This window comes from Acomys minous (assembly GCF_964271855.1).
Source record: "Acomys minous genome assembly, chromosome: 3".
NCBI classification, from domain to species: domain Eukaryota; kingdom Metazoa; phylum Chordata; class Mammalia; order Rodentia; family Muridae; genus Acomys; species Acomys minous.
Genome location: NC_140485.1, coordinates 82976179 through 82997483, shown reverse-complemented (window position 1 = coordinate 82997483; position 21305 = coordinate 82976179). Strand labels below are relative to the sequence as shown.

The following is a 21305-nucleotide window of genomic DNA, read 5'->3' as shown; positions in this document are numbered from 1 at the left end:
GGTTCCTGGGAATTGAACTCAGGACCTCTGGAGGAGCCCTGAACCTCTGAGCCATCTCTCCAGCCCATTGATGGATGTCTTTAACAGTCAATTTTTGATTAAAACTTCTATCTATGAATGGCTTTGTGTGTCTGTATGCTACATGTATTTGGGTGTCCTATGTGCCAGAAGAGGGTGTCAGATACCCTGGAGTTAAGAGTTTTATTTATTTATTTTGGTTTTTCACTTTCTTTAAATTAGGATTTGTATTTCATGTACATTGGTGGTTTTGCCTATATGTCTATGTGAGGCTGTTGGATGCCCTGGAATTGGGGTTACAGACAGTTGTGAGCTGTCATGTGGGACCTGGGAGTTGAACCTGGGTCCTCCGGAAGAAGAACCAGTGTTCTTAACCGCTGAGCCAGATCTCTAGCCCCTTGAGGTTTTTTGTTTTTTGTTTTTTGTTTTTGCCTTTGTTTTTGTTTGAGACAGGGTTTCTCTGTGTAGACCAGGCTGGTCTCATTTTGTAGACCAGGCTGGCCTTGAACTCACAAAGATCCACTTGCCTCTGCCTCCCTGAGTGCTGGGATTACAGGCATGCGTCACCGTGCCCGGCAGAGTTAGAGTTTTAAAAAGATGTGGCTCCCAAAGAAATAGATAAAATAGAAGAATTTGTCATGGATTACAGGAATTAGAAACAGCACTCCTGCATCAAGGTGGACCCTCCTATGTGATAACAGTGTTGTGGTTGTTAGGACCCTGAGGTTCACAGCAGAGTTCCCAGCTGAGCTGAATTGGCTTCACTCTGGAGTTCCAGGGTGATTTGGGCTTCATGAAGGTGCAGGCTCTGTTTCCAGGTGTTCATCTCTGGCAGAGCCTTCTTCAGGTGGCTCCTGAGAAGACAGAAGAGCACTCCCGACTGTAGGCAGCCTGCTCCTTCCTCAGGGATGGTTTCCTTGGTTGTGCCAGGAGTTAGTCTTGCAGGTAGAGCCATCATTAAGACCCCAGAAAACCTGGTGGTCTTGATTCTGTGAGGCCAGGCTGGATGACTGTAAATTTCCATACAGGCGTTTGCTGTTCTATCTGCCAAGTCCATAGGACCTTTAAAGGTGCTTGACAAGTATTTGTGTACAAATGGATGAATCTATTTTTCCTTCTAGTGACATGTTTTTTATTTCCACAGCCTTTTCTAGCAGAGTGGAGCCAGCATTGTCACTGGAATGATATAAGAGAAACAATGAAACTTCCTGAAACTGGCAGTGGTGGCGCACACCTTTAATCCTGGCACCTGGGAGGCAGAGGCAGGGGGATCTCTGTGAGTTTGAGGCCAACTCAGTCTACATAGTGAGTTCCAGGACAGCCAGGGCTACACAGAGAAGCCCTGTCTTGAAAAAACAAAACAAAACAACAATAACAACAACAAAACCCCAAAAGAGGAGTTCCCTTTTGGATTATTTTTAATTTTTTTTTGGATATTATGACAAAATGCTGGGCAGGACGCAACTTAGGGAAGGATGGGTCTGTTCTTGCTCACAGTTCTCAGGTACTGCTGGGGAAGGCATGGCCACAGGATTCGAGACTGCTGTCCCCACAAGAGATGGATGCTCAACTCACCTTCTTTTTTTTAGTTAGGCTGGGTCTGGCTACAAGATGGTGCCACCCACATACGGGAGGCTCTTCCCTTCCCAGTGAAACCTCACTGGAGATGACCTCACATACTTTTCCAGAGAGGTACTTTCCTGGTGATTCTAAATCCAATCGAATCCACAATCTAAGCTAAGCAACACACTTTGTTCTCTGAGAGGCCAGTGATGGCAAGTGGGGAGCCAGGGCTTTGGTCCAAAAGGCCTAGAAGCCATGAAAAGGGAAGCATTTTAGCAGAGGCAGGAGTGCGCTGGCACGTAAATTCCTAAGAAGAGGTGAAGAGTCAAACTCTCACTCAGAATGGGCAGAGCTGGAGCTGGGCCTCAGCAGCACCCAGGTGCCAGGGTGTCCGTGATGCCAGGACTGCACACCTGCATTCCTTGTCTGCTTACTCTATTTATTCTCCTTCACGAAAAACCTGTGGGCTACAAATTTCAGACCCTGTGATTTGAGTTGAGGGGTCAGGGGAGTTTCCAGGATGCCCCTCACTTGGAAGTCCTTTGGGATGAGCAAGTCTCCTTACAGGGCTGAGATTGAGGGTGGGTCCAATGTAAGATGCTGGAATTGTCAGCTGCAGTTGGGTAGCAGCCAGAGACAGCTCCATGTTGCTACCACCAGCAGCTGCGGGCATTCTTTTACTAGAATTCTTGGTTCGATACAGATAGGACAAGTCAGCAGGAAGCAGACTTTGAGCTTATTATGGGAGACTTTGAGCTTAGATTTAAGTATGGGAGTTAACAGGAAGAGGTACAAGACCAGGTGTGGGTAATGACTTCTAGAGAGAGTCTTGCCTAGTGTCACAGCAGTAGCTATACGTACAAGTTTGGTGGCATCTAAAGTTACATTGCACAAAGGATCTCCAAGGAACCCTTAAAAAAGACTTTTCCCTGATAGGGTGCATCGGGACCCAGGGGGTTCTTCTCAAACTATTGCACTAACCAAGGACAATACAAATAGTAAACATCGAACCCCTACTCTGATCTACCCAATGGACAGGACGTTCTCCACAGTTATGTGGAGAGTGGGGACTGACTCTAACATGAACTCTGGTGCCCCGTATTTGACCACCTCCCCTTGGTGGGGAGGCCTGGTGGCATTCAAAGAAAGAATAAGCAGGCTACCAAGATGAGACTTCATAGCCTGCGACCACAGAGTGGGGGAGGAGGTCACCCTCGGTCATAGACCTAGGGGAGGGGAATAGGGTGAAAGTGGGAGGGAGGGAGGAATGGGAGGATACAAGTGATGGGATAACAATTGAGTTGTAATCTGAATAAATTAATAAAATTTAAAAAACCGACCTCCTCCTTTAGCATCTGAAGAGATGGATCAGTGGTTAAGAGCACACACCGTTCTTGCAGAGGACCCACATTCTATTCCAGCACCAAGATTTGGTAGCTTATAACCACCTGTAACTCAGATACATGAGCTCTGATGCCCTCTTCTGGCCTCCTCTGGCACCTGCACTTATATACATACACCCCTACCGCATACGCAAAATTAAACAATAAAACAAAACTTTAGTGAAAACATTCATCTTTTTGGTAATGAGCTCAGAGGGTAGGATTACAAACAGCTAAGGTGATGAAATGATCTTAGCAGTGGTGGGTTTCGGAGACACAGCTCCAGGGGTGTCCCTGGCAGCTGCCTAAACAGTTCTTTTCAGAAACCTCTACTCGTGGAAAGTGGATTCCTGCCCACGCTCACTGCAGAAAGGATTTCAGAACAAGGCAGTGTGAGACACAGTTGGAGTTTATTAAAAGAGGTGACAGCTTAGATTCCAAGGTGGAGGGCCCAGTGAGATTTACCCAAATGTGAGAAAGGAGCCTGCAGTTGTTTCCCCCATGGGTGTGGGTGAGATAGAGGTGCAGGTGACCGCCAGGCTTTTAAGTTCTCTTCATTTGCAACAAGTGTCAAAGGTTAAAGGATTTCCTTTTGTAAACGAAGTTTTAAGTAGATGCCCGGGGCTGGGGTTTGGATTTTGAAAGGGGGTTATACTCCTCTTGACCCTAGGAAAGGCAGTTCTTTGTCTTCGACGTTTTGTTTGAGATGTCTGTCTTTAGGAAGACATGAGGAAAGCATCGTTTCTGCTGGCGGTTGGCTTTCTCAGTGGTGTCTGGAGCCCCACGCCTGGCAGCAGGAGAGGCAGACCGGAGCACAGGGTGAAAGGCCTCTCTGCTTCCCCATGTCCCCTTTATTGCCTTTCTGCCTTTCTGTCTTGCCTCAAAACCACAAGTCAGGAAGTTTGCAAAGGAGCGAGAGCATGCCTTTTTACTGTGAGTGGAGTTTATAGTCTTACTAGTCAGATTCCAAGGCTTCAGGTTTGTAGCTGGGAAAAGAGAACGGCTATACTTGGTCATATACACTTAGGCCTTAAGCATGGTCCACTGCTATTTTAACTTTTAAAAAAGTGTTTTTTGTTTTGTTTTGTTTTGTTTGTTTTGGGACTGAGTCTCACTATGTAGCCCTGAACAGCCTAGAACTCTCTTGTAGACTAGGATAGCCTTGAATTCACAGAGATCTTTCTGCTCTGGCCTCCCGGGTGCAGGGATTGAAGGCATGATCTTTATTTTATTATTCTTATTTGCCATATCTCCCCATGTAATATTGTCTATATTGTCAGCCTTCCCAGCAAGTGCTAATTGCTTGGGAATTCTTGCTTCTCGGCCGGTGAAAGGCTTCACCAGCCTCTGGACCGAGGGGATATTTTTCCTTCCTATGTTCCTTTAATTTTCCCCCATCTCGCTATGCTGCCTCAGAGTGACAGTGTGTTAGTCATGTACTGTTGGCCTCCCACGCACCAGGTTGCAAACATGCACCAGGTTGCAAACATTCTCCCGGCGCTGGTGTGTCTCCTAGGGAGTGACTTGTGTGTGGGAATTGTGTCTTTGGTAACCTGCTGGCGGGAAGGAAGACCCTGAGTGCATTGTCTGGCAGTGCTGAAATGGCAACTCTGCCTTGCAGTAGAGGCAAACAGGAATTAGTGGAAGGAGGGGGGAAGGGAGGGGAGAAAAGACAGAGAGGCAGAAAGGAACCAGTGTGATGACCCGAGGCAGGCAGGAACTTCACTGAGAGAGGGGGAGTTCGTGTGTGTGTGTGTGTGTGTGTGTGTGTGTGTGTGTGTGTGTGTGTAGGGGGTGAAGGGATGACTTGCTCATGACACCCTCATTGTAAGATTTTTTTACAGCTTCCTCCACATCACCAGTTCCCTGGGGGGGGTTGGGGGGGAGGCACCTGAGAACCACAGTGCTTCCTTTCGCTTAAGTGGTATAAGGAGCTAGACACAGAGGAGAAAGGATTTTGGAACGAGAGGGAGCTATGCATGTTTTGTCCAGTGGCAAATGCATTGGCCAGGATCAGAGTGAAAGTGAATGAATGAATGAATTAATGAATGAATGAAAGAAAACGAGGAAGATGTGGTGGCCGGGCCAGATAGAAAGCAGAATGGACACAGACACAGGTAGGGGGAAAACGTAGGTGAAATTTTCTGCTAGAGTCCTACGTAGAAAGTAGAGCGAGGGCTGGAGAGATGGCTCAGCAGACAAGAGTATCAGTGCTGGAGCTAGAGAAATGGCTCAGTGATTAAGAGCACTGTCTGTTCTTCCAAAGGACCTGAGTTCAATTCCCAGCAACCACGTGGCGGATCACAACTGTCTGTAACTCCAGTTCCAGGTGATCTGCCACCCTTACACCAATGCATATAAAATCAAATAAATTCTTTTTTTTTTTTTTTTTTTTTTTTCAATTTTTTTTTTCAATTTTTTTTTTCAATTTTTTTTTTTTTTTTGGTTTTGTTCGTTTTTTTTTTTTTTTTGTTTCTGAGACAGGGTTTCTCTGTATAACTACCCTGGCTGTCCTGGACTCACTCTGTAGACCAGGCTGGCCTCGAACTCACAGCGATCCGCCTGCCTCTGCCTCCCGAGCGATGGGATTAAAGGCGTGCGCCACCACGCCCAGCCCCTCAAATAAATTCTTAAAAAAAAAAAAAAAAAAGAGTATCAGTGCTTAGCCAGGATTGGAACCTTGCACTCACATGATGCCTCACAGCTGTAACTCCAGCTCTAGGGAATCTGGTGCCCTCTTCCGGCTTCTGCGGGCACCTGCACACATGTGGTGCTCCTAAACTCATGCAGGCGCGCACACATAAATACATGTGAATAAAAAAGAATCTCGGGGCTGGAGAGGTGGATTAGCAGTAAGGTCACTTGCTGCTCTTACAGAGGAACTGGGTTCAATTCCCTGTGCTCAGCTGATGGCTCAAAGCTTTCTGTAACTCCAGTTGTAAAGATCTGACTTCTGGCTTCTGTGGTCACTGGCATCCATGCTGGGCGCATACGTACATGCAAGCAAAGCACTCACATACACAAAATAAAATACAAAAAGATTAAAACATATAAAATAAAAAAGAAATAAAATGAAACGGGTCCCCTGGGTGTGTGTGTGTGTGTGTGTGTGTGTGTGTGTGTGTGTGTGTGTGTGTGAATGGAATGTGTTGGCAGACTCTCTTCACCCTCCAGGGTCTTGTTTTGTTTTGTTTTAAGACAGGGTTTCTCTGGGTAGCCTTGCCTGTGCTGTGGCTTGCTCTGTAGACCAGGCTGGCCTTGAACTCACAGAGATTCACCTGCCCCTGTGAGCGCCACCACTGCCTGGCTGGGGTCTTGCTGTGTGGTTTCTGGCTAGCCTTGAAGCCTTGATCTCTTGCTTCACCCTCTTGGGTGTTGGAACGGCAGGTGCATGTCATCCTACCTGGCTGGGCTATGGGCTTCTGAAGTGACAATCAACTAGCTGGGAGTGAAGTGGGAAGTCCTTCTAAACGGCTGGCTGGCTGTCTCTGGGAGGCAGAGGCGCCCCTTGGTTAGTGTCCTCTCCCACCAGCAGGGGGCAGTCTAGGCCAGTTGACAGCTTTGGCCTCGGAGGGGTGGGTGGCTGTTTGCACCGCGGACCCTAAGGAAGGCCACACTCGGCTATGGAGAATTCAGCTCTAAGACTATAGACGCTAGGCTGAATCTAGCCAGAGAAATCAGGGCCTGATCAAGCCCCGTGCTGCGGCTGAATTTCAAGCCCCATGAACTCCTCTGGGGTATTTCAACAGCTTCTTAATTCCTCTCCCAGAGTTCTCTCTCAGGGTGCCTGCAGTGCTGTTACAAATCCTTCTGTGATTCTGTGTGCCTGCAAGATGGCTGCGTGTGCCTCATCTTTACCTTCAGGGTGTTTTTGTTTGTCTAGCCAGATCTGGGTGAAAACGGGAACATTTAATTTCTCTGAGAATTTGAAAGACCCAGCAATCTTGATCCTGCCCTGCATGTTCATACGTGGTGCCTGGAGAGGTCGAAAGAGGGCATCAACCCCCCTGGAACTGGAGCTATGGATGGTTTGAGCTGCTGTGGGGCATGCTGGGAACTGACCTCAGGCCTCTGCAAGAGTATCACGTGGTTTTTAACCACTAAAATATTCTCTACCTCTAATAATTATTAAATGAAATGATGAAAGGGCGATTTCCCAGAATGCACCGCGGTCTCCGTATCCCTCCCTCGGTTCCTCATCTTACACAGCTGTGTCTCAGGGTACAGAATTCGTACAGGTTAGAGGTGGCAAGAGACTTTTGGTGAGTCTCTGAGGTCCACAGGACAGTGTCCTCATCCTTTGGTCAGGTAGTTGATCTTTTTATGCCACCTTTGGCTTCTCTAGCCTGATCTCTCTTGTCCCCAGAGTTTTTAGCTTGTGTGTGTTTTGTGTGTGTGTGTGTGTGTGTGTGTGTATGTGTGTGTGTGTGATGTATACTATACCATGGTGCCTCTGTGGAGGCCACAGGAAAAGTCTTTGGAGTCAGTTTCCTCTTTTTACCTTTACACGGGGTGATACCTACTCTTCGTTGTCAACCTGACTACATCTGCAACTTAATTAAAACCTAAGTCCCTGAGTACATCAGTGAGAGACTTTTTTCTTAATTAAAGCATTAGAAGTGGGAAAAGCCAAGCCGGGCGTTGTGGCGCAGGCCTTTAATCCCAGCACTTGGGAGGCAGAGGCAGGAGGATCTCTGTGAGTTCGAGGCCAGCCTGGTCTACATAGTGAGTCCAGGACAGCCAAGGCTACACAGAGAAACCCTGTCTTGGGAAACAACAACAACAACGACGACAAAAAACAAAGTTTAATCTGGGTCACACCTTCTGCTGGCAGCTCTTGCTCTTGCTGGCAAGTCCATTCTTCACTGGCATGAGAGCCTACTTTTTCAGTATTCTGGCATATTCTGAAAACCAGCTGTAGACTGACCACTACTGGATTCTTGGGCCTTCTGTTTATAGGCAGCCATTGCTGGGCTAGCTAGACCATAGCCTGAAGGCGATTCTAATAACTTTCCTTCATATGTGTGCGTGTGCATGCACACAGAATATATATATATATTCTGTAAGTTCCATTCCTCTAGAGAACCCTAGTACATATTTGTGCAGCACATGCACGTAGCCTGTGGAAGCCAGAAGATGGCGTTGGATCCCCTGGAGCTATAACTACAGGCGGCTGTGAGCCACGCGATCTTAGGAACCAAACTCAGATCCCCCGGCAGAGCAGTGAGTGCTCATAATGGCTGCGGTGCCTCCCACTCTGTTTAGTTACTTTTAACTTTAAAGACAGGCTCTTGCTATGTAGCCCAGGCTGGCCTTAAACTCATGAGATTGTTCGCATGTGCCACGAGGGGTGGTTTCAGTTTTTTAAATGAACCCAGGACGGCAGGCCAGCTCTTATTTGATAATACTAGTGTTCGGGAGACCGCAACTGGTCTTCCGCTGTCCTCATCTGTAGGTTTCTGGTGGAGAGATGGTGGAGCACAAGATAGAAGGGGCTTGGTAAAAACCCAAACAGGAAGCCGGGTGGTGGTGGCGCACGCCTTTAATCCCAGCTCTGGGGAGGCAGAGGCAGGCGGATTGCTGTGAGTTCGAGGCCAGCCTGGTCTACAAAAGTGAGTCCAGGACAGCCAAGGCTACACAGAGAAACCCTGTCTCGAGAAACCAAAAACCAAACCAAAACAAAAAAAAAACCTCAAACCCAAACAGGAGATCAGGCTCGGTGGGGAGAAGGGGTTAGGCTCTCAGCTTCTGTCCTCCCAGCCCCCCCCCCCAGTTCCACCAACCACAGTGTGTATGCCTGACCGCCCCAAATAACTTCCTGGTTCTGAGCATATTGCTTGGAATTCCTGCATTGGAAGCCATTTCCTTTGGAGGGCAAAGGGACCTAACTGTAGGCCTCTCAGTCTTCAGGGAGAACTAGGTCGTGCTGAAGACTTCTGTGATGAGTCCTCTGATAAGCCACGTCAGCCTGTTCCCAGGAGGATGAGCTGGTTGACCAGCAGCCAAGGGCGAGATGCCGTGGGAAGAAGATCCCCACTGGGGGCCTGAGGAGTGTGGGAAGCACCAGGCAGGCAGAACAGCAGGGCGGGGAGGGTGTGTTGGCCTCGGAAGGTCAGGCAGCTGTGAGAGCCTGGGGTGAGGATGTAGGGAGCCTGGATTTACCACCAACTGGCTTTAGGTCAGTGCTGTTGTGCTGATTTGCTTCTGGGTTTATTTTATTATTATTATTATTTTTTTTTTTATTAAGGATCTTACATGTTAGGACATTGCCCAGTGCTGGGCGGTGGTTACCATGGCAACTATTTCTACGCACTAGGGACCAAGGAGACTGTTGCCATGACTATGGCTGCCAGGTACAAGAAACAAGTGATTGGCTATCCGTTCCACCTTGAGACAGATTCTTCCTCCCCTCCTCCTCCTCCTGCCACCAACTAAAGCTGGCCGTCAGCTAAAGCTGAGTGTGTGTGGGGCCGGATACAGGGATGCTTAGCTGAGGTGTCAGGCACCCAGGGAGCCGGTGCACTAACACCTGGGTGTAGGCTGGCATTCTGTGTAACAGGGTAAAAACCACGGCTATTGTCTGTGCTTTGGTTTCCTTATCTGGATATTTTCAAAGACTGTACAGGGTCCCTCCAGTTGTAGATCAAGCTTGCTTTTGATTGGGAAAACAAATTGGAAACCAAAGCGTTGTTACAAAAGTAATGAGACAGCTGTTCTAAGGGCCCTTAAGGATGATCCGTACTGGCCCAATGGCACTGACGTGTCAGGTAGTGCCCTCTTTGGGGCTGGGAGGAGGCCTGGGAGTGGGGTCCTTTCAGAGTCTGGAGTGTTCAATGTGTTTCAGGTAAGAGGCAATAGGCACTCCAGATAGAGACATTAACGTCATCAGGACTGCCTATAAGTGTTCTTTCGAGAATCCTCTGTTTATATAGACATGGTTGGCCTCGAACATGATCCTCCTGTTTTAGCCTACTCAGTCCAGGTGTATGTCACACCTAGTTTATATGGTGCTGGGAATCAAAACCAGGGCTTCATGAATGCTAGGTGAGCACTCTGTCAGCTTAGCCACATCCCCAGCCCGTAGTGTGATCCCTTGCTTGCATCCTAGCACGAAGCTAACACAGCCTTGCTCATGTCTGTTGTGGGGAATTTACAGGCACTGCACTGTCTGATGTCAGAGAGATCAGGTTGCATCTGGCTTAGCTGATGGTTCTCAGGCCTAGCCTTGGTCTAGATGCTAGCATATGCACCGTTCTTCTTTCTGGTCTCCCCCACCCACCCTGGGTTTGCCGGTCTGGCTTCCAGGCATGGCTGGCAGTTTGAGAAACAGGCAGAACACAGCATGAAATGGCAGAGGAACCCAAGGAAGAAGCAAGGAGTTTGGATGCTTCTCGCTGGGCAGATGCCAGATCTGTAGCCTCCAGGATCTGCCCTCCCCACTTCCAGCTCCACTGGCCCCGCCCCTTGCCTTTCATAGCAGGGCTTCACAAACAGTCTCCCGGATGGACACTGGACACGGCTGCGCCTCCTCCCTGCACACTTTCCATTCCCAGACTGAGCCTCAGCCAGGGTTCCTCAGGAAAATTGGCTGGAAGAGACATTTTCCACGCTCTTGACTCCTCTGGCTGTGTTGGCGCTCTCCAGACTCTTCTCCCCCTAGTGACCCACACCCAGGAAGAGGGGGTGCTGTTTGGTCAACCTGCTATTATTCATCCACTACTTAGCTTGAAGTCATTTCGTCTCCCTGGGCCTCAGTGTTCTAATCCATGAGTAAGCTATTCAGCCTGCCTGTGGTGCTCCCCGCACTTGAGAGAAGGATGCAGAAGAAGAGCAAGTTGAGACTAGCTAGCCTGGGTATCAGAAAAGCGCTTACTGTGCACGCACGAGGACCAGATTTGGACCTTCATCATTGACAGCACACCAGGATTCCAGCACTCAGGGGGATGGAGACAGGACCCTGCCTCAGCATATAAAGTGGAGAGAGATTGCAGGAGCCAACCTCTGAAGTCAACCTCTCGCCTTCATAAGCTTGTGCCACAGACACACCAGCACACACATGCATCTGTCCCTACGTTTGTGAATGGGTATACACACAGGTACATTCATGGAAAAAAAAGAAAAAAAGAACTCATCAAATCCAACTAACCAACCAACGAACCAACCAACAACAACAGCAACACACACACACACACACACACACACACACACACACACACACACACATTCACGTAAGAAGCGGGGCTGGGGAAAGGGCTTAGTTGGTAAAGTATCTGCTACATAAGTACAAGGAACTGAGTTCAGATCTCCAGAAGGTATATAAGAAGCTGGGCACAAGGACGCAGGCCTGGAACCTCTAGTCATGCGGTAGGGCACAGGGATGAACAGACCCTGAAGCTCATAGGCTGGACAATTCAGGAAAAAACAAAAACAAAAACAAAAACACCTGCAGGTTCAGTGAAAGACTCTGCCTCAAAAAGTAAAGGTGAAGCCAGGCGTGGTGGCTCACACCTTTAATCCTAGCACTCTAGAAGCAGAGGCAGGTGGATCTCTGTGAGTTTGAGGCCAGCCTGGTCCACAGAGTGAGTTCCAGGACAGCCAGGGCCGTGGAGAGATACCCTCTCTCAAACAAACAAACAAACAAACAAACAAAGGTGGAGAGTGACAGAGGAAGGATATCTGGATCATCATATTCCTGGGCACACATGCTCATGTATACCTGCGTATATGCCACACACCACACACATGCACATGTCACACACACACATACCACATACACCGTACACATGCACACATCACATATACAATATGTGCATATGACACGCACTTACCACGTACATACACACAGATATCACACACACACACACACACACACACACACACACACACACACACACAGAGAGAGACAGAGAGAGAGAGAGAGAGAGAGAGAGAGAGAGAGAGAGAGAGAGAGAGAGAGAGAGAGCTATCTGGGAAAGCGGCTAGTTAGAACTCAGACATTTCTTTTTGGGGGAGCAGTTGAGACAGGGTTTATCTATGTAGCCCCAACTGTCCTGGAACTCTGTAGACCAGGCTGGCCTCAAACTCACAAAGATCTACCCGCCTCTGCCTCCCCAGTGCTGGGATTAAAGGTGTGCACCACCACACCTGGCAAGAACTCAGGCATTTTGTATTTTGTATTTCATTTTATATGTTGCCTGTGACTTTGCACAAGGGTGGAGTCTTCACGCTCCTCATCTGTAAAAATCCATATCTCTTACTGCTGTAGGAGTTGATGAAATAGCTGTGTTGTGCACATCTCAGGGCTCAATGGCATCTGCTTCAAACTGTTGTTGCTAGCCTTCGAGCTCAGGAGCCTTCTGCCTCCTGCTGGTGGGCTTCCACGTTTGTGCCACCACGTTCAGCTCTATGTTTGAGGCAGGGTCTCACTAGAGAGGTTAACTAGGCTGGAATGTTCTATGTAGTGCAGGCTGGCCTCAAACTCTTCATCTGCCTATCTCAGTGCTGGATTTAGACATGCCATCATGTCTGGCCATTTAATTTTTAAAAGACTTATCATTTTAATTTATGTGTATGAGTGTTTTGCCTGCATGCATGTATGTGCACTGCCTGTGTACATGGTACCCATGTCCATGGAGGCCAGAAGAAGGTCCTGATCCTCTGGAACAGGAGTTGAGGATGTTTGTAAGCTGTCATGTGATTGCTGGGAACTGAACCCAGGTCTTCCACAAGAGCAGCAAATGCTCTTGACCACTGATCCATTTCTCTTTTCTCCTTCTCTCTTTGATAAAGGGTTTCTCTGGGTAACTGTCCTGGCTGTCTTGGAACTAGCTTTATAGACTGGGCTGACCTCAAACTCAGAGAGATCCACCTGCCTCTGTCTTCTGTGTGCTGGGATTAAAGGCATGCGCCATCACAACCAACTTCTGTTCCCTTTTTAAATTATTTATTTATTTATTTATTTTGTTTTTGTTTTTTCGAGACAGGGTTTCTCTGTGTAGCCCTGGCTGTCCTAGACTTACTTTGTAGACCAGGCTGGCCTCGAACTCACAGCGATCCACCTGCCTCTGCCTCCCGGGTGCTGGGATTAAAGGCGTGCGCCACCACTAAAACACAGTGGCACACGCTGTTTCCATTCCTTTGTAAAACTGAGCAGATCCCACGTTGTAGAGGCAAAGAGTCTCCCCTAATCTCTTGTCTGGCACTTGGCTAAGTAAGAGGTCCTCACAGGCCAAACTGGGTGACTGCAGGCTTCTTGCTCTGGCCGAGGCTCTGGTAAGTAGGAGAGCACTTCTTTAGCTAGGCAGAGAACAGAGTGCAATTGTCCCAATAAAGTGCAAACCAGCTTTTAGAAGCTGTCCTTTCAAAACTTTACTGGGCTTTTGGGTAGCCGAGGGGCACAGCCACTGAGAGGGATATTACCCAGTTGTTGCAATGGGACATTTCCTCCTAGCCACTCTCATCTCTTAACCTGTTCTCCAACAGGATGGAAAAAAGAAAGAAAGAAAGGAAGAAAGGAAGAAAGAAAGAAAGAAAGGAAGGAAGAAAAAGGGAAAGAACCTGGTGCTGTGTAAGGTGGGCGTAGCTGCATGCTAAAATAATCGCAGTCAGGCAACACACATTTTCACCAGCCCGGAAAGTCCATAGTGAATGATGTATGTTATAGTGCATCCATACTGTGAAGTATTTCTCAGTCATGAAAAAGAACACGGTGAAGAAAAACACTGGCAAACTGAAAGGAGAAACAGACATATCCACAGTTACAGTTGGAGATTTCAACACGCCACAGCATGAATTTTAAAAGAAGGTATGTAATTACTAGGCACATGGAAGACTTAGCCAGCATGCCACAGTGCCCATGTGGAGGCCAGAAGACAGCTTTATGAAGCCAGCTCTCTCCTCCACTTTAAAGATATTAATTTTTAAATTATTTTTAATTATGTATATGGGGCATCGGTATGTGTATGCACGTATAGCTGCCTACAGACTCCAGAGGCACTGGATCCCCTGGAACTGGAATTACAGGAGGTTGTTAGCTGCCTGACATGGGTGCTGGGAACCGAGCTTGGGTCCTCCGGAAGAGCAGTAAGTAGACTTAACCCCTGGGTTCAGGTCTCAGCATCACATCCGTATACTCCGGGGACCAGTTGAGGGAAGGAGGCCCTGGCTTTCAGTTGTAGCTCTCCGTGAAGCTGCAGGCAGCCTCGTGATGAAAGCACCTTTACAATTTTTTTACCATATATTTTCTGTTTTATTTATTCTTACCACAAAATTATTATTGTCAATTTGATTCCAGCTTGAAATTCTTAGAGCAAGCAAGTGTTTTGTAGTCAGCTGCCCCCCCGCCCCCCCAGACCATTGTCCAGAAAACCTTTCTGCACATTTCTCATCTACCTAACTGGGTAGATTTCCCCTTAAGGTGTAATCAGAATTTCTTCTTGACCCACAGAGGAGAACAACACTGCACGGCTGGTAATGTCGAAGAAATGGGGGTGGGGGGAAAGCCAAACATCTTCTAAAGGATGTATGGAGGGTGTGGGAAAGGACGAGCATCAGTGCTAGTGGCGGACACTACCACAGTAGGTATCTGGCCTTCGCTTCCTTACAGAAACCATCTTGTTTGGAACAGTGGGGATGAGGCAGGATCGGCCCAAAGCAGGTGTGACAACATTATTCCCATTCCTTTCTGCCCTATAGTGGTTTTTCCCGCTTCCCTTGCAGCTAGAGGTAGTAAATTCATTTTGCTTAGTGAGCTCTAAATAAAAGTCTCTTGGCAAACAATTTCCTCCTTGATTAAAAAAAAAACAGCAGAGCCCAGCACTCGAGAGGCAGAAGCAGGCTGATCGCTGTGAGTTCAAGGCCAGCCTGGTCTACAAAGTGAGTCCAGGACAGCCCAGGCCAACACAGAGAAAGCCTCTCTTGAAAAAAAAAAAAAAGAAAGAAAGAAAGAAAGAGGAGAAAGAAAGGAGGGAGAGGAGGAGGAGACAGACAGACAGACAGACACACACACACACACACACACACACAGAGACAGAGAGACAGAGAGAGAGACAGACAGAGACTGAGAGAGACAGGGAGAGACAGAGAGGGAGAGAGACACAGAGACAGAGACAGAGACAGAGAGAGACAGAGAGAGAGAGAGAGAGAGAGAGAGAGAGACAGAGATTTCTGACTTTCTTCTTTTCCACTAGTTGTTTGGGACACCAGGCTAAGGACGGGATGCTTGGAATTGTGGTAGTCATACTACAGCTGTGAGAAAAGCCCGGCAAAATTGCCGAGTTGCAGACCAGGGTCATCACTTTTTAGGGCTGACAAATCATCCTGAAATTGCCCACCTCAGAACATGTAGGTAGAAAATGTTCTTTGAAGGGTTCCCGTCATGAATGACTATAGGCAGCTTCGTAGATAAAGGCATCTCTTTGAAATTTCATACCATATGTTCCCTGCTGTTTTGATTTATCCTTTGAATGAAAACGTATTATTGCTGTAATTCCAAGTCCAGTTTGAAATATATACCTCCTGGCATAGGGCATCCTTGGTATTCCAAGTGGCAGGAAGAGAAGAGCAAGTGAGGAGTGAATAAAAGGAACATACTGTTCTTTGTAATTATGTCCTAACTTGTGAGGAGCGGCCTTGCAGACTTGGGGGTGGGGGGAGCAGCTGGGAATCCATTTCTCATCTCTGTTTGGGTTTTCATCAAAGGTTGTAAAATGCTAGCCTCTGGTTAGACGTGAGATGAAGGATGTGTTTAACTGGTGGCTGGTAGACATGTCTTGTCCAGTTTTGTTTTTTTTTTAATTTTTATTTTAATTTTACTTTATAGCTATGGGTGTTTTGCCTGCATGTATGTCTGTGCATCGTGTGTGTGCCTGGTGCCCACAGAGACATGGTGACACACATCTTTAATCCCAGCATTTAAAGGACAGAGGCAGGAAGATTCTGGTGAGTTCAAGTCTAGCCTGGTCTACATTGTGAATTCCAGGCCAACTGGAGATACACATTGAGACTCTGTCTCAAAACACAAAACAAAACAAAACAAAAATTAAAAAAAAAAAAAAAGCCCCGAGGGTTGGAGAGATAGCTCAGTGGTTAAGAACACAGGTTGCTTTTCTAGAGGACCAGTGTTCAACCCCCACATGGAGTTGAACCCCATGATTCATGTGACCTGACTAAGTATACAGCCTCATGGCAGCTTACATGTGGTGCACAGACACACACATATAGGCAAAACACCCGTACACATAAAGTAAAATAAATACATTAAAAGTTTTGAGATATTTCAGAAAAAGATCTGGCTATTTTTGGGGGGTATGTGTGTAGGTTTTGTTGTATTTGTTTGTTTGTAAAATGGAAATATCTGTGATGTTGGACTCGTATTATTTTATTTTATGTGTTTGGGTGTTTTGCTCAATCCTCTCTTCCCTGTGAGCGGGTGGATCAGTTACTTTTCGTAGCTGTGGTTTCACACCATGACCAAGGCACAGTAGAGAAGGTTTATTTGGGCTTACAGTCTCAGATGAGTGTGGGTCCATTATGCCAGGGAAGCACGGTGTCAGGCAGGCACGGTGGCTGGAGCAGGAAGCAGAGCTCTCACATCCTGAACCTCAAGCTGAGGTTCAGAGAGAGCCGACTGCCGGTGGGGCAGGGTATACACTCTCAAAGCATGCCCCAGTGATGTACTTCCTCCAACAGGGCCACACCTCCTAAACAGCCCCACCAACCTGCACACAACCCGCAATCCCAGCGTGGAGAAGGAGAAGTGACACAGAGCTTCACCGCTAGACAGGAAGCTACTTTTAATTAGTAGCTGCTAGAAAAGGAAAAATCAGTATGCCCAGTCATACTCCAGGGCAGCCTCCATGCTTAGTAATAGTCAGACAACACAAGTCAGACTCTGTGTGTGTGTGTGTATGTGTGTGTGTATGTGTGTGTGTGTATGTGTGTGTGTATGTGTGTGTGTGTATGTGTGTGTGTGTATGTGTGTGTGTATGTGTGTGTGTGTATGTGTGTGTATGTATATGTATGTGTGTGTGTTTAGAAAACAATTTAGATTTATTTATTATTATTTTATATGTCTGAGGGTTTGCCTGCATGTGTGTATGTCTGTGCTCCACACGCATGCCTGGAAGAGGACATTAGTTCCCCTGGGACTGTAATTACTGATGGTTGTAAGTTACCATGTGGGTGTGAGGAGTGACACTTGGGTTCTCTGCAACAGCAACATGTGCTCTCAACCTTCCAGCTCCCCTCACCCCTGCCCTTTTTTTCTTTTTTTCTTTTTTCTTTTTTGGTTTTTTTGAGAGAGGGTTTCTCTGTGTAACAGCTCTCGAGGTCCTGGAACTCGCTCTGTAGACCAGGCTGGCCTTGAACTCAGAGAGATCGGCCTGCTTCTGCCTCCCAAGTGCTGGGATTAAAGGTGTGCGCCACCACTGCCCAGCTTGTCCTTTTCTTTTCTTTTTTTTCAAGAGAGAGAGAAAGAGCATGAAGTTGGGTAGATGGGAGAGGGATCTGGAAATGTATTGTAGGAAATCCTAAATAAGTAAATAATAAACCCAACCAACCAACCAACAAACAAAAGTGAACGCCCCGCGGACACACACAAGTTGCCTGATGGAGGCAGTTCCTCATCCAGGGTCCTCTTCCCAGCTGACTGTAGTTTGTGTCAAACTGACAAAAACAGTAGCCAGCACGATGTCTGTGTTACCCATAAAGCTGAGTAAGCCTCCTCACCCCCACCCCAAAAAGAGGGAGGGAGAAGGGAGGCCAGTGCCCACATTTTCCAGGAGAGAAAACAGTTCTGAGAGACGAAGGAAATTACCCAGTGGTTCCAAATACTTAAAGCTCATTCCATCTATTGAAATTTTTATCTTTTGAGATGTCTTCATGTAGTTCTGGCTGTTCAGGAACTCTCTAGGTAGCCCACGCTGGCCTCAAACTCAGAGATCCTCTTGTCTCTGCTTCCTGAGTACTGGGACTAAAGGTTTGCACCACCACACCTGGCACCCCATTCATTTTTATGGATTGGAATTATCGCTTAAAAAAAAAAAAAGACAGGGGGCTGGAGAGGTAGCTCAGAGGTTAAGAGCACTGACTGCTCTTCCAGAGGTTATGAGTTCAAATCCCAGCAACTACATGGTGGCTCACAACCATCTATAATGTGATCTGATGCCCTCTTCTGGCCTGCAGGTGTACATGCAGGCAAAGTACTGTATACATAATAATAAATAAATAAATCTTAAAAAAAAAAAAAGACAGGCTGAGTGAGGCCTCGGGGTGCAAGAGACCAAGCTTCTGAGATGGAATCAGTGTTGATTTCTCCTGGTTCTAAAGCCTGTACTCTCTACCAACTGATCTCATCCACAAAGCATGGGAATGTCACACACACACACACACTCACACACACTCACACACACATGCACACGTACACACACACACACACACACATGCACACACACACACACACTCACACACACTCACACACACATGCACACGCGCGCACACACACACACATGCACACACACGCGCACACACATGCACACACACACACATGCACACACATGCGCACACACATGCACACACACACACGCACACACACTCACACACACATGCACACACATGCACACACACACACACACATGCACACACATGCACACACGCCCCTCGCCTTGAACTTGGACCAGATGGAAGTGAGGGAAACCACACACTTTGGTGAACCCAGAGCTTGCATCCCATCATTAGTGTTATTTTTAACTGAACTCTGAACTGAAGGGGACAGGGCTTAAATTGAGATGGAACTTGTATATTTTTTCAAGCTGTTAAAATTGAATGTTCAAGTAGTTTTTGAGACAGAATCCACCACATGACAAATTCCACCAGAATCTCTTCCTTCTGTGTATTTTGATTTGTCTAAGGTCACATGAGTGGCCCAAGTCTAGAGACACTTAATCGCTCTGAAGGAGCCGCCTGGGAGTTGTTTTTCCCCACAGCTCCCCTTCCCTTACCCTCCAGAGCCAGGCACTTGCACATTTCTATGTCTGCCTGTGATGCCCTCTGTGGCCCTGGCCTTTCTGCACAGCACAGATGAAGGCAAGCTGGGTCTGTGAGACCCTGTGTTTCCCACCACCCACAGACAGGAACTTGATCCCTTTGGGGGCTCCAGGCAGAAGCCTCATGATTTGTGCTGAGAAACCCAACCGGTTTACCAACAGGCAGCCTCTGTATTCTGCACAGCGGCTGGGTTGTCTCAGGGGCCAGGTGGCCTTTATCTCCTGGATCAGGCCAGCACAGTGCGTGACCCTCCTCCACAGCAAAATGGGGACTCTGAGGAGCCTTGGTGCCCCTGGGGAGACATTCATCTTCCCAGCCCTTTATCATTTTTTTCCCAAAACAGTACTTTCCTTTTGAGGGACAGCGGCCCAGCTTGAGGCTGAAGGCTAGCCGTTCCTCAGCCAATGGTGGGATGTAGGTGAGCCCTAGCCACTGGGAGACAAGACTGCATTAGTTTGGATATTGGTGCTATTTGCTAACTGTGCAACCTTGGCTAGGTACCTAACTTCTCCGTGCTACAATTTCTCCACCTTAAAACTAGCATGTTATGCTGGGTGTGGTGGTGCACATCTTTAATCCCAGCACTCGGGAGGCAGAGGCAGGTGGATCCCTGTGAGTTCGAGGCCAGCCTGGTTTACAAGGCAAGTCCAGGACAGGCAAGACTACACAGAGAAATCCTGTATCAAAAAACAAAACAAAACAAAAGCCTAGTATGGTAGGCAGACGTGGTGGCCCACACCTATAATCCCAGCACTCGGGAGGCAGAGACAGGAGGATATCTGTGAGTTTGAGGCCAGCTTGATCTACAAAGTGAGACCAGGACAGCCAAGGATACACAGAGAAACCCTGTTTCGGAACAAACAAACAAACAAACAAACAAACAGACAAAAACAAAACAAAACAAAAAAAACCCAAATGAAACCATCCAAACACACCTGGCGTGGTGACCACCCACCCATCTTGAGGACTTAATAAGTTTTGTATAGGAAACACCTAGAATATTAAGTAGCACCTTGCACATAGCAAAAGTGATATTTGCTGTTATTACCACATTATCTTGAACTTGGATCCTGTCCTCTCGCTATCTTTAGTTTTTCTTCAACCACATAATTAAGGCAGCCCCTCCAGGATGCCTCTTGACAGTGGCTGAGTTGAACTGGCCTTGGGTCCATTTCTTAGGTTCTTTTAGCCTCAGTGATCGACTGTAAATGGAGCTGCTGAGAAGCGGGTGGGAACAGTGATGACGCAAGAAAACAGGGACCAAGGCACAGGGCTCGTCGTCCCTGACACATCTGGGTTGTTTTGGTGGGGAGGGCCTTCCTGAGTCAGGGTCTGCTCTGCGCTGTGGTTTTCTTCCATGCTGTCTCAGAAGGACACTTTACAGGTTGGTGGGGGCAATCCTGTCAGCACGCACTGAGCGTCTGTAGGAGCCAGCCACTGTTACAGCCTCTGGTGTTGTACACCCAGAATGGCCTCCATTTCTTGGGCTGGCAATAAAAGGCACCTCAACATGGGGAGGACATAAATACAACTCAGGCTCAGAATGGGGAAACTGAGGCCTAAGGAAAATTTCCTGAAGTCCTCCAGTGGCATATCCAGACAGAAACTTCCAGGCAATTCCTCACAGTTTGAGTCGCTTATCCTTAACACTGGACTTCTCCAAGGTCTTAAAAATGCAGTACACACATGCAAGGAGGCTACAGGTCAATGTCAGGTATTGGGTCTCAGCGGACATCCGTTTCACACACACACACACACACACACACACACACACATGTTTTTTATTAATTTATTCATATTACATCTAAATTGTTATCCCATACCTTGTATCCTCCCATTTCCCCTCCCTCCCATTTTCCCCTTACTCCCCTCCCCTATGACTGTGACTGAGGGGGACCTCCTCCCCCTGTATATGCTCATAGGGTATCAAGTCTCTTTTGGTCCGTTCCACCTTTTTTGTTTTGTTTTTCACGACAGGATTTCTCTGTGTAGTCCTGGCTCTCCTGGAACTTGCTATGTAGATTAGACTGGCCTAGACCTGAGATAGAGCCACCTCCCTCTGCCTCTCAAGTGCTGGGACTAAAGGTGTGTTCCACCTCGGTTTACCTTGTAGTTTTGAGATTAGGGTCTGTCATTGGGACCTAAGGCTCACAAAGCAGCCTAGGATGGCGGGCTAGCAAGGTCAGCGATCTGCTCGTCTCTGTCTCTGGTGCCTGCTGTTTTGCATGGGTTCTGCTGGAACCTGGGTCCTTGAGCCTGTGTAACACTGAGCCGTCTCCCCAGCCCCATTTTATACTT

At 47.6% G+C, this 21305-nt stretch overlaps 1 protein-coding gene across 1 annotated transcript in view; it reads left to right on the top strand.

The window, feature by feature from the left end:
- Positions 1-21305, top strand: part of DEFB124 (defensin beta 124) — a 38226-nt gene that overhangs the window by 1236 nt on the left and 15685 nt on the right. The window lies entirely within an intron of this gene.